General features: G+C 41.5%; 1 long non-coding RNA gene across 2 annotated transcripts; it reads left to right on the top strand.

Moving 5' to 3' along the window:
- Window positions 1-3,367: 3,367 nt before the first annotated feature.
- Window positions 3,368-15,870, top strand: LOC117086185. Of its 2 annotated transcripts, XR_004438228.1 has the most exons (5): window positions 3,368-3,377; window positions 9,227-9,232; window positions 10,850-11,058; window positions 11,506-11,594; window positions 15,672-15,870. It is a non-coding gene; the product is annotated as an uncharacterized LOC117086185 (long non-coding RNA). The 2 variants fall into 2 exon arrangements; XR_004438229.1 differs by lacking the exon at window positions 11,506-11,594.
- Window positions 15,871-16,840: the final 970 nt, after the last annotated feature.

Below are 16,840 nucleotides of genomic sequence, written 5' to 3'. Positions count from 1 at the left end.
ACTATCAGTGAAAGCTCCTATGGCCTAACATTTAACTGCAGGTGGCTTTTGAGATGCTTCTGAATAATGCCTCTGTTGACATTCCGCCAGCCATGACCCCTCTCTACTTATACAGCACTGGTCCTGGCATTTCAGCTACAATGGCAGAAGCTCATCCCACTTCAAAACCAAATTTCAAAGAGTAGTGTGCAAAACATGTATTTCTTTGTCTTCAGTTTCTATTGGTGGTTTATGTTCAATTCCTGTACCTGTGTACAGCAGCAATTAAGAGTGGAAACCAATCTAGCATAATTCTTTCCCACATGAAAATATTAGACTCTTTTCCTGCGTGTTATTGTAAACCCAACCAAAATTTCATGCTGAATTCATGTTTATTTGAACAAAAATTCCACCAGCCAAACCAAAGTATGAAATGTTGACAGTATTGGATATCCCTATCATGTCTCAGGCTTTAACACTGAGTGGCTGGAAGCTACTAATGTTGCTCCCATTCATCAACAATTATGTATCAGACAACTATTGTATTGTAGGCAGTGAACTGACTGCTGGACAAAGAGAAATAGATGTGCTGTGGCCCTTGTTTGAAGGGAGCTTATAGTTCGTAAAAAGAAAGACAAGTTATCCCCCAAAATGAAGTTATACTAATTGATGGAATGGTAGAAACATGTACATGCTGCAGAGAATCAGAAAAGAGAGAGGGGCATAAATGGAAGGAGTGGCTCATTATAAATGGGAATTGGGAATGAGAGAAGACAGTTTGCAGTGGGTGATATTAGGCTAACACTTGGGAGATGAGTACTTGTGGTATGATATTGATACATTATATATAACTCTTTCCAATCTAAGATCTTGACCCACTGCCAAGTCTCTATCATTGGGAAGTATGTCATAAAAAAACGGTTATTAACACTAGAGTGTCAGTTTGGGATGGATTTCTTTTTATTTATTTTAAAGATAGAGTCAGAGTTTCTCCAATAATAATTTTACCATCATTCTTTTGCATATTGCTAGGCTTTATTAAGTAAGAACAGAGGGGGTGGACTTATAACTACCCTGCCAGGATTTGTGTATTTCACCTTACTCTCATGGGCCTGTGTCTTTCATGCAAATGACATCCTCCAACAGGGCTGTGGTGGGAGAAAAACAACGTGACAAACTGCTGCTATAACACATACTACACTGTCATTTTCGTAAGTATTTAGATGGGCATAGATATACCTTCTTGCTACTTCATGTGAAATAACAATAGTTGATATTAATACCAAAGGTACATGGTAAAATAAACATAATTTTTAAACATATTTGTCTACTCACTGGAATAGCAGCAGTTCATTATCTGTTGATTTTTTTTAATGTAAATTGCCAAGTTCTACCCTTGATTTTGTCTCCCCCAAAAAAGGAAGTGAATACTCAGTGTCTGAGGTCTCCAGCAGTGGAAATTATAACCTGCCAGGAACCCGCCAACTTGCCCAAAATACATATTCGCGAGTGAACAGGCCCTCCCTCCCTCTGAGATCTCTGCAGATGGCAGGTTTCCAAAAGGAAGAAAAAAAAAAGGACCAGCTAAAAATAGGCAGTTTTAGGAAAATGCTATGGCTAATCAGATAACTGCTATCTGAAACATGCAGATATCAAAACATTTAATAGAAACTTTGTCTCTACTAAAAATACAAAAAAATTAACAAGGCGTGGTGGCAGGTGCCTCTAGTCCCAGCTACTCGGGAGGCTGAGGAAGGAGAATGGTGTGAAGTGTGAACCCAGGAGATGGAGCTTGCAGTGAGCAGAGATTGTGCCACCACACTCCAGCCTGAGTGACAGAGCGAGGCTCCGTCTCAAAAAAAAAAAAAAAAAAAAAGTAGAACTTCAAAATCATTTATACTGGGTATTCAGTTATAAATGTAATTAGATTCATATGTTGTTTTATGCTTAATGATTTTAGATGTGACTGACCACAGAGTTCAGAAAAATATTATATGTAATTGATTTTTCCTGATGATCCAAGATTAAGTCATTAGACATTTAACTAGAAGACTAGACATAGACTTCTAGGCATTTATCCTGTGTATTCCAGATGGAAAAATACAGATGTCTACTTTTTCAAAATATATTTGAAGTAGTTTTATTTGTATTTGTAATTTGTCTACCATCTGTAACAGTTATTGCAAATCTTGGTGTCTTCTCAGCTCATCACTCTTTTTTGAGACAGAGCCTTGCTCAGTCACCCAGGCTGCAGTGCAGTGCCACAATCTCAGTTCACTGCAACCTCTGCCTCTTGGGTTCAAGTGATTCTCCTGCCTCAGCCTCCTGAGTAGCTGGGATTATAGGCATGCTCCCTCACACCTGGCTAATTTTTGTATTTTTAGTAGAGACGGGGTTTCACCATGTTGGCCAAGCTGGTCTCAAACTCCTGACCTCAAGTGATCTCCCCACCTCAGCCTCCCAAAGTGCTGGGATTACAGGTATGAGCCAGCCACTGCACCCAGCCTCATCACTTTTAATTTATCCTATTTATCCTGTTTAAATATTTTGAAAGGTATAAATATAATTTGAAAAAGTAATTGGATAAGCACTCCAAGTCTAAAATTGTACTTCACATCACAATAAAATATATACATACAGTAAAAAAAACCACTATGTTTTAACAGAAAACACACTCATTATCAAGAAAAAAGTGGAAATGGAAGGCATTCATTTCTGGCAATAAAGCACACTAGATATTCTAAAAATTTCTCATTACACCCACATAAAAATGATATATATCAGAAATAACACCTCTAGCACTCACGGGCCTTATGTTTCTAGGTAGGGTAGAGTTTCTTACGTAAGACCAGTGATTCTTCCAGAAACAACTAGAAAAGCTAGATTAAACAGAAACATTATCTGCTTACAGACATCACACAGTTTCTAAAGCAACCAGGAAAAAGGGTAACAAAATTTCAGAGAGAAGAGTCATGAAGTGATGATCCAACCTTCTGCACCACTTTTCCCAAAGGAAATTGGTTAATTCTAAGTATGGGCAAGAGGCTGAAAGCCCAGGCTTTGCCTGAGTAGAGCGCTGTTTCTGATGGGCAGAGAAACCAGTAGACTTTTTGGCAGTTTTATGCAGCTGGAGTGACGCGATTGAAGGGCCTCAAACATGGACTGTTTTCTCTTCAAGATAGCTGGAGAGGATACGGAAATAAACAGCTCAGCTGAAAACTAAAGCAAAGTTTTTGGCAGCCTCAGAGTAATGAGAAGACAAAGATTAGAGTCGATGACGTGCCAGGGACAGGAACCCCAGTGTACACATCAGGTCCTCAATTAAAAGGCCTAGAGCACATTAGCGTAAGAAGAGATGTGAACCAAGGAGAGGGATGACAAAACTGCAACCCAGAGTAGTGTCTGCTCAGTCCCGTACTGAGCAAAAGCAAAAGCTCAGTACCCCCGACTGGGGACGGGTAACGTTCCCCTGGAGGAAAGTAGCATCAACTGGGCCTCTCATATATATATATATATATAGTATTTTTTATATATATAGTATTATATATATATTATATATAGTATTATATATAGTATTATATATAGCATTTTATATATTAGATATAGTATTTTATATATATTATATATATACACACACACTTTTTTTTTTTTGAGACAGAGTCTCACTCTGTCACCTAGGCTGGAGTGCAGTGGCGTAATTCTTGGCTCACTGCAACCTCTGCCTCCCAGGTTCAAGCGATTCTCCTGCCTCAGCCTCCTGAGTAGCTGGGATTACAGGCATCCGCCACCACACCCAGCTAATTTTTGTATTTTTAGTAGAGACGAGATTTCACCATGTTGGCCAGGCTGGTCTCAAACTTCTGACCTCAGGTGATCCACCAGCCGCGGCCTCCCAAAGTGCTCGGATTACAGGCCTGAGCCACCATGCCCAGCCCTCTTCAATAGTTTATAGACAATGTCCAGAATTCACTTAAAAATTTTAAGGCCTACCAGGGAAAAGGACTATATGCAGTCTGTTGAGTCCCTGAGGGAATGAAATGTATACCAGAAGCAGACTCAGAGCAGAGAAGAACTCTAAAATAACTAACACATGTTCAAGAAAAATAGAGGAAAGCAAACAATAGAGATTATTACCAGAAAAACCAAACCTCTGAGGAAAATTAAATGAAACTGTCAAATGGGAAGGACAGTCTGTGAAATGAGGACTCAGCAGGTGGGCTCAAGACTAGACAATACACGGTATACGAAAGGACTGGTGAACTGACAAATAGGTCAGTGGGAAATATGCAGATTTTAAAGCGCAAAGGAAAACAAAAATGGAAAAAAAGAACACAGAAACCCCTGGTATACATTGGAACTGTGTGATACACAGGAATAGTTAAAGCTTTTTGAGAATGGAGCAGAATATATATTTGAAGAGATAACCAAAGAAAATTTTCCAAAACTGATACATAACATTATCTCACAGATGTAAGAAGCTCTGCACAAAAAAAAATCACACATACACACATCAAGATAAAGCCGCTGAAAATCAAAAATGAAAAGAAGGTCATAAAATGTGAAGCGGGGGTAGAGCGTAGTGGGGAGACATTACCTTCAAAGACACAACAATAAGACATTCCGTCTTCTCTTCGGTAGAAATGATGGAGCTAGAAGACAATGGAATATCTTTTCAAAAGCTAGAACTCTACAGCCAGTGACAATAGTATCCTAAAATGAAGGTGAACTCAAAGTGTTTTCAGAAGATCAAAATCACAACACTCATTTAATAATTCTAGCTCCAGTGTGGTAAGCTGAATAATGGCCCTCCACAAATGTCCATGCCCTAATCTCTGGAACCTGTGAATATGTTTTATTACATGGAAAAAAGGACTTTTTTATTTTATTTTACTTTTTGAGATGGAGTCTCGCTCTGTCACCCAGTCTGGAGTGCAGTGGCTCAATCTCAGTTCACTGCAACATCCACCTCCCGGGTTCAAGAGATTCTCTTGCCTCAGCCTCCCAAGTAGCTGGGATTATAGGTGCCCACCACAACGCCCAGCTAATTTTTGTGCTTTTAGTAGATATAGGGTTTCACCATGTTGGCCAAGCTGGTCTCAAATACCTGACCTCAAGTGATCCACCTGCTTTGACCTCCCATGGTGCTGGGATTACAGGCGTGAGCCACTGCACCCGGGATAAAGGGACTTTGAAGATGTAATTAATGTTACTAATCAATTTACCTTAAAATAGGGAGATTATCCTGAATTATCTGGGTGGATATATCTGGTGATATAACCACATGAGACTTCACAAGCAGAGTCTTCTCCTAGCTGAAGGCAGAAGAGAGATGCGGCAGGAGGGGGAGCTGGACAGATATCAAGGGTGACAAGGATCTAATGCAGTTTTGCTGACTCTAAGACATAAAAGTCTATCTACAAGAACCAGAAGGAGGCCTCGAGGAGCATAAGGACAGTCCCAGCTGACAAGTATTTAAAGAAATAAAGCTGGCTGGGCACAGTGGCTCACACCTGTAATCCCAGTACTTCGAGAGGTTTGGCGGTGAGGGGGGCGGGGGGGCGGTGGATCACCTGAGGTCAGGAGTTCGAGACCAGCCTGGCCAACATGGTGAAACCCCATCTGTACTAAAAATGCAAACATTAGCTGGGCGTGGTGGCAGGCGCCTGTAGTCCCAACTACTCAGGAGGCTGAGGTAGGAGAATCACTTGATCCCGGGAGGCGGAGGTTGCAGAGAGCTGAGATCACGCCATTGCACTCCAGCCTGGGCAACAGGCTCAAAAAAAAAAAAAACCAGAAAAGAAATAAAACTGTCATCCTATGACTGAGGGTTGGGGTGCCTAACATGTGCACAGGAGGCTCCTAACACAATGAGACAGAGCTGGGAGTTGGAAGAGAAGGAGAAAGGCCCAGGGAGACTGGGAGCATGCGGCTGCCTCTGAATATTCTAAGGCAGAACTCCAAGGAATCAAAAAACTCTAAATTAGAATCTGCATTTATAGGAGATCAAAACAGTATATTTGTTAAAATTAAAAGATAGACTACAGGGATGAAGACAGTGTGGTACCAGACACATAGATCAATGGTTAAAAAAAAAAAAAAAAACTGAGAGCCCAGAAAAAGGTGCTTCCACTGATGGTCACTAAAGGTGCCAACAAAATGCAATGAGAAAGAAGGTGTTTTTGACAAATAGTATTGGGAAAATTGGATATTTACAAGCAAAAGCACCTCACGTCATACACAAAAGTTAACTCAAAATTTATCAGGCCTAAATGTGAGAGCTGAAACTAAAAATCATAGAAGAAGGAATAGGAGTAAATCTTCATGCTCTTGGGTTAGGCAATGATTTCTTAGACATAATACCAGAAACACATGCAACAGGAGAAAAATGGTAACTTAGGCTTAATCAAAATTAAAAGCTTTTGTATGTCAAAAGACACCATCAAGAAAGTAAAAATACACTCAAATATTGGGAGAAGATATTTGCAAATCATTTATGTGATGAGAAACTTGCATCCAGAATATATAAAGAACTCTTAAAACTCAATGGTTAAAAGATACGTAGCTCAATTATGGCTGGGCACAGTGGCTCACGCCTATAATCCCAGCAGTTTGGGAGGCCAAGGCAGGCAGATCACTTGAGGTCAGGAGTTCAATACCAGCCTGGACAACATACTGAAACCCTGTCTCTACTAAAAATGCAAAAATCAGCCAGTCGTGGTGGTGTGCACCTGTAGTCCCAGCTACTCGGGAGGCTGAGGCACAAGAATCTCTTGAACCTGGGAGGCAGAGGTTCCAGCGTGCCAAGATGGCACCACTGCACTCCAGCCTGGGTGACAGAGTGAGACTCCGTCTCAAAAAAAAAAAAAAGAAAAAAATGTAGCTCAATTAGAAAATTGGCAGAAGTCAAAACACATTTCACTGAAGAGGAGACACAGATACCAAACAAGCACATGAAAAGAAGTTCAGTATCATTGCCATCAAGGAAATGCAAATTAAAATCACAATAAGCTATTGTATCATTATACATCTATGCAAATGACTATCATAAAAATTAGTGACAGCATCAAATGCTGGCAAGGGTGCAGAGAAATAGATCACTCATACATTGCTGGTGGAAATTTAAAATGGTCAAGCTACTCTGAAAAAGTTTGACAATTTCTTATGAAAGTAAACGTGCAATTACTGTATGACTGAACAGTTGCACCCTTGGGCATCTATCTCGGAGAAATGAAACCTCTGTTCACACAAAAGCCTGCATATGACTGTTCACAGAAGCTTCATGCACAACTGTCAAAACCTGGAAACAGTTCAGATGTCCTTCCAACTCAGACACCCTTCAGTGGGTGAATGGTTAAATAAACCATAGAACATTCTACCATGAAATACTCAGCAATCAAAAGATAAGCAGTATTGGCACGTGAACATCTTGGATGAATTTCGAGGGAATTATGCTAACCCAAAAAAAAGCAAATCTCAGATTATATACTTTATGATTCCATTTATATGACATTCTCAAAATGACAAAATTATAGAAATGGAAAGCAGACTTGTGGTTGCCAGAGGTTAGGAGCAGTGGAGTGGGAGGAGATGGAATGGAACGGAGCCAGGTGGGGAAGGTAGAGGGTATGATTATAAAAGTCAACAGGAGGGACTGTTGTGGAGACAAACCTGTTCTGCATCTTGTGGTAACAGATAAGCAAACCGTAATCAGTGATAAAAAATGCACAGAACTTGGCCGGGCACGGCAGCTCGCGCCTGTAATCCCAGCACTTTGGGAGGCCGATGTGGGGCAGACCACCTGAGGTCAGGAGTTCAAGACCATCCTGGCCAACCATAGCCAACATGGTGAAACCCCATCTCTACTAAAAATACAAAAATTAGCCGAGCACGATGGTGTCTCTACTCGGGAGGCTGAGCAGGAGAATCCCTTGAACCCGGGAGGCAGAGGTTGCAGTGAGCCGAGATCATGCCACTGCACTGTAACCTGGGTGACAGAGGGAGACTCCATCTAAAAAAAAAAAAAAAAAAACCATGCATAGAACTAAATACGCATATGTGCACACACACGCGAAAGAGTATAAGTAAAATAGGAGAAACAAGAGTAAGCCTGGTGGATTGTTTCATTGTTAGTATATCGGCTGTGATATGATATAATATGTCATCATTGGAAGAAACTGGGCAAGGGATCTCTCTGAATTATTTCTTACACCTACATGGATTTACAATTACCTCAATAAAATTTTTAATTTAAAAAACGCGAAAGATTTAAATAAACATTTTCCCCCAAGATATGCACACGGCAAAAAGCAAATGAAAAGGTGCTCAACATCATTCATCTCTAGGGAAATGCATACTGACAAAATCACAGTGAGATACCATTTTTTACCTAGTAGAACAGTTACAATTTTTTAAAAAGGCAAACAATACTAAGTGTTGGCAAGGATGTGGAGAAATAGGAACCCTCCTACGTGATTTGTGGAAATGGAGAATGGTACAGACTCTCTGGAACAGTTTAGTAGTTTCTCAAAAAGTGAAACACAGACTTCATATGTGATCCAGCAATTCCACTTGTATTAATAGCCATCTAACCAAAAGAAATTAAATGAAATAAAAACATATGTCCATGCAAAGACTCGTAAACAATGTTTGGCAGGGTGCAGTGGCTCACTCCTGTAATCCCAGCACTTTGGGAGGCTGAGGTGGGCAGATGACCTGAGTTTGAGACCAGCTTGGCCAACATGGTGAAACCCTGTCTCTACCAAAAAAAAAAAAAAAAAAAAAAAAAATAGCTGAGTGTAGTGGCACAGGCCTGCAATCCCATCTGCTTGGGAGGCCGACAGGAGAATTGTTTGAACCTAGGAGGTGGAGGTTGCAGTGGACCAAGATTGGGCCACTGCACTCCAGCCTGAAAGACAGAATGAGACTCCGTTTCAAAAAATGAAACAAGCTCTATTCACAGTAGCCGAAAAGTGGAAACAATCTACGTGTCTGTGAACTGATAAATGCAAAACAAGATGTTTGTGCACACAATGGAATACTATTTGGCAATAAAGAAGAATGAAGTTACTAAAAGACACTAAAAAGGGGAAGAAGCTAATGCTCAGTGAAGCAAGCCAGACACAAGTGACCACATATTTTATCATCCCATTTATATGAAATGTCCAGAAAAGGCAAATTTGTAGAAACAGAGAACAGATTAGTGGTTGCCTACAGCTGGGCGTAAAAACCGGGAATGACTGCTAATGAGCGAGAGGTTTCTTTGTAGGGTCATGGAAATGTTCTGAAATTAAGTCATGGCAATAATTGTACAACTCTGTAAATATACTAACATTCTTTGAATTGTATACTTAAAAGAGATGTATGTTACGCTATGTAGATTATATCTCAATAAAACTGATAAAAACAAAATTAAGATAAAGTATGTTTGTAGAACATATTGTAACGGTTGGTAACATATTAAAACCGTTGAGTACCTGGACGTGTAGCCGGTAGGTCTCCGTTTGTGCTGGAGACAGCCTCTCTGCCATTGTCACTAACAGGACCACAGAGAGAGAACTGAGGAACTAAGCCCCAAGAAGGGGCTGACTGGCTTGATGGCCATGCCAAGGAGAGTGGCGAAAATGCACAGAAGTTTAGAAAAGTTCTAGTTAAATTGCTGTAGGTTGTAGTGTTTTACTATTGCAAGATGTTTGGGATTGTCTTTCATTCAAATCTGCTAGTCACTACCCAGCTGAAAGTATGGACTCTAAGCCGGGTGCGGTGGCTCACGCCTGTAATCCCAGCACTTTGGGAGGCCGAGGTGAGGGGATCACCTGAGGTCAGGAGTTCGAGACCAGCCTGGACAACACGGTGAAACCTGTCTCTACTAAAAATACAAAAATTAGCCAGGCATGGTGGTGGACGCCTGTAATCCCAGTTACTCAAGAGGCTGAGGCAGGAGAATCCCTTGAACCCAGGAGACAGAGGTTGCAGTGAGCCAAGATCACACCACTGCACTCCAGCCTGGGCAAGAGAGCGAAACTCCATCTCCCCCCCCCAAAAAAGAAAGAAAGTATAGACTCTAAGCTAAGAACATATGACAATTAATTTATTTCCACATTGCTCCAATCACTTTCTTGAATCATCTCCTAAGCCCTGTGCTATGATTTTAATATATGTTCCCTCCAAAATTCAGGTGTTGAAACTTGGTGGTCAATGTGATGGTATTAAGAAGTGGGGTCTTTAAGTGGTGATTTCAGAAGTAAATTACCCAGTTTGTGATATTTTGTTATAGTGGCACTAAGCAGACCAGGACATCCAGGCTTCCACTTACCTTTTCAGTGAAGATGCAAACAACAGTGCCACTCTGGCCACAGCTGGGACTGATGCTTTCTCCTAGAGTTGAACGTCTGTGTTGGTGCACTGCTCTCCTCCTAACTCCTAGGGCTCAATCATAGCGTTTTATAAATCACTGACTTTTTCATGTATTTCCTAATCAATTCCATGGGTGAAATTAAAGAACAATGTATTGAAAGTAAAACCACACTTAGTTGGTCACAATTTTGACATAATTCAGCATCTTATGGCCAACAACTTTGGAACACAAGCAATTATATACAGTTTCCTAGGATCTCTACTAATGTTACAAGATGGTACACGTTGGGGAACGGATTACAGCTAAACAAAAGCAATTTTGTGGTTCTGAATATGATCAGACCAGCCCAAGCACTGTATTCTCAGAAAGGAAATGTGCTGTCATGCCTTAATGAAGAGGTAAGTGCTCTTTCATGAATCTGCTTGGTGGCCCAAGGATCTGAGGGATTACCGCCTGGATTTGATGAGTCAGACTCTAAATATTACAATGTTAGCACTGGCCACGTCTGTTGCTCAGATCTCCCCTTTTGTGGCACCCTGGCTAGAGACTCAAATGATTTGGGAAGCTCAGATCCCAGGCTCAGATCCCCACTGCCGGTCCTTTTCTTTAAGGGATCATCCTATGCACGGGAGGATGCCACTGCCCTAAAAAGAAAGTCAGAGAAATCTGCCAATGCATGCGGTGTGGGAAGAAGCTACCAGAGGCTGATGTCACTACCTCTGTGGGTAAGCCACCTGCCTGAATTTTCTTTACTTCCCCTCCAGATCCCTGCTCCACCCCTTTCTTTCCTGCTCTCCGGCAGGAGGAAGGCTGCCATGGGATGCACCAACATACCCTCTTGCCTTCTGACTTCCGGCTGGACCTAGCTGATGGGAGAAATTGGCAGGAGCTGGGAGGCCGGCAGGAGAGGGAATGGGGTACTTTGCCTCACTCTTCCTCGTCAGGCCTCAGGGTGGGCAGTAGCAGGGTTCCCTCCCCAGGGCTGGGCTGCTCTCCAGAGATCTTTTTCTACACTGGTTGGTCTTGTTGGGTTAGTATCCACTCCCTTCCCTTGCTCCTTCAGGCCTAGGAGAGGGTACAGAACTTGCTGCTGTGGCCACCCCAGGGTGCTTCACTGCCTTGTTAGTTTCCCTTGTTAGTTTCTCTTAGCCCTGCCCCTCCTTTGTAAATAGTCCCTTCATGAAACCTGCTTCCATCACTCCTTTTGTGAGTGCTGTCTCTTTCCTGCCAAGCTCCAAGCAGTTACTGGGAGCAACTATTGGTGAGTAAAATTGCGAAGCACTGGAAAAGGATTTAATATTTTATTTTATTTTATCCTGCTCTCATTTTTTTTTAATATTTAAAAATGAACAAGTGTTACTTTGGGGATGAAAAACATCACACAAATGTATACACACACTCAAAAAAAAATCAAAACTAACCTAAAAGTCAATAAATAATATTACACATAATAGAATGCATGTAGGATATGTACTTCTTTCTTTCACTATGAGGAATTCAGACAAAGATATAGTAGGTGTGTTCTACATGACATAAAGATTTGACTGTAAGAGTATGTGCTTGTGTCGTATTGATAAAAACTTTCTCTTAAGTCTCTAAAAGTGGAATTCATCATCAAGTATGGACTCATGAGCAAAAAGAAAACTTTAAAGTAGATATTAGAAAACAAAGAATTTAAGATTGCATTAAAATTATATAATATTAGGCCAGGCACAGTGGCTCACACCTGTAATCCCAGCACTTTGGGAGGTCGAGGCAGGCAGATCACTTGAGGCTAGGAGTTCGAGACCAGCCTGGCCAACATGGTGAAACTTCATCTCTACTAAAAATACAAAAATTAGCCAGGCATGGTGGCACACATCTATAATCCCAGGACTTTGGGAGGCCGAGGCGGGCAGATCATTTGAGGTCAAGAGTTTGAGACAAGCCTGGCCAACATGGTGAAATCCTGTCTCTACGAAAAATACAAAAATTAGCAGGGCGCAGTGGCGGGCGCCTGTAATCCCAGCACAGCACTTTGGGAGGCGGAGGCAGGTGGATCATGAGGTCAGAAGTTCGAGACTACTTGGGAGGCTGAAGCAGGAGAATCGCTTGAACCCAGGAGATGGAGACTGCAGTAAGCCAACATTGCACCACTGCACTCCAGCTTGGGCGACAGAGTGAGACACTGTCTCAAAAAATATATATAAAATGCTACTTAATCTAAAAAGATTATTCCCAAAAAATGCATTTGCTAGGGATTTAGTGACGCATCAGCATTCGAATGCATCTTTATGAGATATTCTCCCCAAAACCACATCTGTTTAAAACATGCTTATTTTGAAAGTAATGTAGCAACATTTTCCTAATTAATATTCTTTCTCATACATAATTTTAAAACATTTATTTATGACTAAATATAATATTAGATCTGTGACTTTACATAGCTAAGCATTTTTAAAATTAGCCTCAGTAATACATATTTACAATAAAAATATTTGACTTAATATCTGAGAGTACTATTAAATACTGATTCTCTAACAAAAAATAGAAACAACCTAAATGCTCATTTGTAGTCAAATTGCCAAATAAAATATATTTCCACAACATAATGCTATAGAGCAGTTACAAGGAAAGAACTAGATCTGTGTGTAGTATAGTGAATATATCTCAAAACACATGCTGCATGAAAACAGCAAATTCCATGATAGCATAATGTGCCTTTGTGAAAAACAAACTCCACAAATAATAAGTTCTTTGCTTTTTGTTTCTTAAGAAACATGATATAGTATTCGTTATGAGCCAGGCACTCTCTCAGCACTTGACGGATATTAACTCATAATTTTCAGAGCAGCCCTGCCAGGGATCCTGTAATGTTGTAGATTTCCTAAAGATGGAAAACAGAAGCTCAAAAAGGGGAAGTTACTTGCCCAAGGCCACAGAGCTTACAGAAGGAGGCACTTGGATCCAAACTAAGGTGGGCAGACTCCATAGTCTGTGCTCCTGACTACTGCCTCTCGTGATGCTGGGAAAGAGGGACGTTGGCTGCAGGATTTAGGGAATGCCTGAGCAAAATGCTGCTGGAATTAGTCACACTCAACTCCCCCATCTCTGGGGGCATCTACTCATAAGCCATTCGTCACTCTCTTCCCTTACCCAGTCCCAGGTGTTCTGGGGGTGAAGAGTTAATGTCTCCTTCCTTCTGAAAAGAGCGGTGGGACAGTTGGCAACCTCTTACATCCTGGAAGAAATAATGCCATCCATTGTAGATTTCCATTCATATGGTTAGCAACTGTGGAAGGCTCTGAGGACCCAGGCCTTTGTCCTCTTACACATACTGTCCCAGAAAGAACACTGAAAGTGGAGCCAGAATAGCTAAGTTTGGGTCCTGGAGGTCCCAGCTCCAGCACTTAAAAGTGGGAAAGTCACTAGAGTCAGAGATAAGATGTTTGGCTGAATACGCCTTCCCCAAACTTCAGTAGAGAAGAGGAGGATATGTTCCTTTATCAGTCAGGGGAGCGAGTTTTTTGTTGTTGTTGTTATTGTCGTTGTTTGTTTAATTTAAATGAGAGTCTTCCATTATCACTCACCAAACAAATGTTTAATGAGTGTCCAACTAGGTTGCAAAAAGGAATTGACAGTGTAGATGGGAGACACGAGACCTACATACCTTAAATAAAAGCCAAAACTTAAAATAATGATATGGCCTTAATTGTGTGGAAAAGGGTATTGTCACTTTGGAGTTTTTTGTTTGTTTTCTTTTTGAGATAGGGTCTCACTCTGTCACCAGGCTGAAGTGCAGTGGCACAATCTCAGCTCACTGCAGCCGCAATCTGCTGGGCTCAATGATCCTTCCACCCCAGCCTCCAAGTAGCTACAACCACAGGGGTCCGCCACCACCCCTGGCTAATTTTTACAATTTTTTTGTAGACACAGTGTCTCACTGTGTTGCCTGGGCTGGTTTTGAACCTCTGGGCTCAAGTGATCCTCCTGCCTTAGACTCCCAAAGTGCTGGGATTACAGGTGTGAGCCACTGCACCCAGCCCAGTATCATTACCGTGAAATTTCAGAGCAAAAGAACAGTGAGGACTAAAGTAGCCAGAACAAGAAACGTTTGCTGGGTGCTGTGCTGTGAATGTTTGCGTCTCCCTGGAATTCAAATGTTGAAATCCTAGCTTCCAATGTAACAGTATTGGGGGGTGGGGCTTTTGGGAAGTGATTAGGTCATGGGGGCAGAGCCCCTTATAAATGGGATTAGTGCCCTTATAAAAGAGACTCTAGAAAAATCCCTCACTCCTTCCACCATGTGAGGACAGAGTGAGAAGGCTTTCTGGACTATAAACCAGGGAGAGGGGCCTCATCAGACACTGAATCTGCCAGCACCTTGCTCTTGGACTTCCCAGTCTCCAGAACCGTGAGAAGTAATTGTCTGTTGTTCATGTCTGGGATTCTGTTATGGCAGCCTGAATGAGCAGAGACATTGGATCCTGAGGGATAAGAATAGCAGTATGGAAATGGCAAGATATTTTGCAAGAAGGAAATACAGGAAGTAGTAACACAGTTTGCAGCTGGGTTGATGAGGAGATGAGCTTGTAGTGTTGGAACTCAAGCTCCCTGCATGGTATCTTTATGACCTGTACATAGACACCCACCCACACACAAGCACCTGGCAAGGTATAGGCCTTAGCTAATGTGTTCCAAAATGTGACTCAAACCCAGGAATTACATTGGTGCTATACTACAGAAGGTCTTGGAAGCCAGGTAGAGGAATTTGGATCTGATTCTTGAGGAAATAGATAAATAAATGTGTTGACTGGGGACAGATGATGTTCTATGACTACAAAATGGTCTTTAGGAGTGACTCAGTTCACCAGACAGACCAGGGACAGGAGAGTCTCAGGCACGTGTCATTATAAAAGGAACTGGCCCTGAAGAGACCTCCTATGGATTACAAACAAGTGGAAGGGGGCAATAAATCCACCCTACACAGTGGCCACAACACCAAACACAAAAATTGCTGTACACATTCATTGTAAAATCCTCAAGCCAATATTTCTCCTACTGGAATGGGCAGAAACAAATTGCTGTCCATGTTCAGAAAATTACTGAACTATTCAACTAATATGGGTCTTCCTTTGGAGGAAAGAACTGATTATTTAAAACATATAAATCCTCATTTATTATAGAAATACTCTACATTTTCTGATCATTTTGGTGCTCAGATTATTACCTTCAATATAGTTGTACACCAATTCATCTGCCCTTAATGTGATCATTATAATAATGACCTTATATAGAACTTAAATAAATTTATTTAATGTTTTCTGTCCTTGCCATCTAATTTTTTTTTTTTTTTTAGAGACAGGATCTGGCTGTCTTTCCCAGGCTGGAGTGCAATGGTGCAATCAGAACTCACTGAAGACTCAGACTCCTGGGCTCAAGTGATCCTCCCACCTCAGTCTCCTCAGTCCCTGGGATTACAGGTGTGAGCCACTGTGCCCCACACTATCCAAATTTTGTATCATTTACAATACAGAGAAAATATTCCCCCTAGAAACTGCTTTTTGTCACATTTCCCCATCGACACATTTGCAAAACCACCATTAGCTCCTGTGAGTGAGTCTAGGATAGCACCAGATTCCTATGACTTGGGAACCAGGTGCAACCTCACTTCTCCCGATGGAGGAAGCTCTTCCAGCATCTCTTTCCCCCACGAGATTTGAACATGAAGCCTGTGAGAGCTTCTTGTCATTATGTTGGCGTTGCCCAGGCACCTTTCTAACACAAAGCACCTTATCCGTCAACGACCTTAGTACAGATCCATCACTCGGCAGTTTTGCACAGCGCTCCCTCAAAGCCCTATCCTGAGAGAACAAGTGGTAGAGGCTGGTTTACCCTTAGGCAGAACAAGCTCACCTGCCCGAGGATTTCAAAAACATAAAATTGCTTTACTGTTGCTTTTGCTTTGTCTAACTAATGATTCATGCTTTAATCAAAAGCACAGGAGTAAACCCACTTTCAGGCCTCAGGTTTCAGTTAAAAGCTTCACTTGAAATCACTGTAAGTCTGGACCTACTTAACTGGATTTGAACACCCATTTATGAAATAAATTTAATTCTGAGGCCCTTAGGCTCCTGCCCTGTGCTTGGTTGCAGGCCAGTCTGCACTCCTCTCTGATGACCCAACAACCTCGAACCGACCTGTTCCTTCCAAGTCCTCAGCTGACAGCAACGCTTTCCACAAGTTCCTTCATTTCACTAGTATTTTCCTACCTTCTCAATTTCCATTTTTTCTTTACATTTTGCTTTGTGAGTTCAGCTTTTCCTCAGCAAAAATACTTTCTTCCCAACATTCATGAGGGAGTTTTAAGTGTGATTCCAAAGTTAGACTCCAAAAAGGCACAAATCAATCAAATCTAACATCAGAAATATTGACTGAGTTGTCCTGAATCAAGACAGTTCTTCATATACCACAGTCACAGTAACATCACCCAGACACACACACATGCACACACACACCTCTGCTCAC

The sequence above is a fragment of the Trachypithecus francoisi genome, unplaced genomic scaffold, assembly GCF_009764315.1.
Source record: "Trachypithecus francoisi isolate TF-2019V2 unplaced genomic scaffold, Tfra_2.0 Lachesis_group1, whole genome shotgun sequence".
NCBI classification, from domain to species: Eukaryota; Metazoa; Chordata; class Mammalia; order Primates; family Cercopithecidae; genus Trachypithecus; species Trachypithecus francoisi.
The sequence above is the reverse complement of the archived record's forward strand: the minus strand, read 5'-3'. Positions and strand labels throughout refer to the sequence as shown.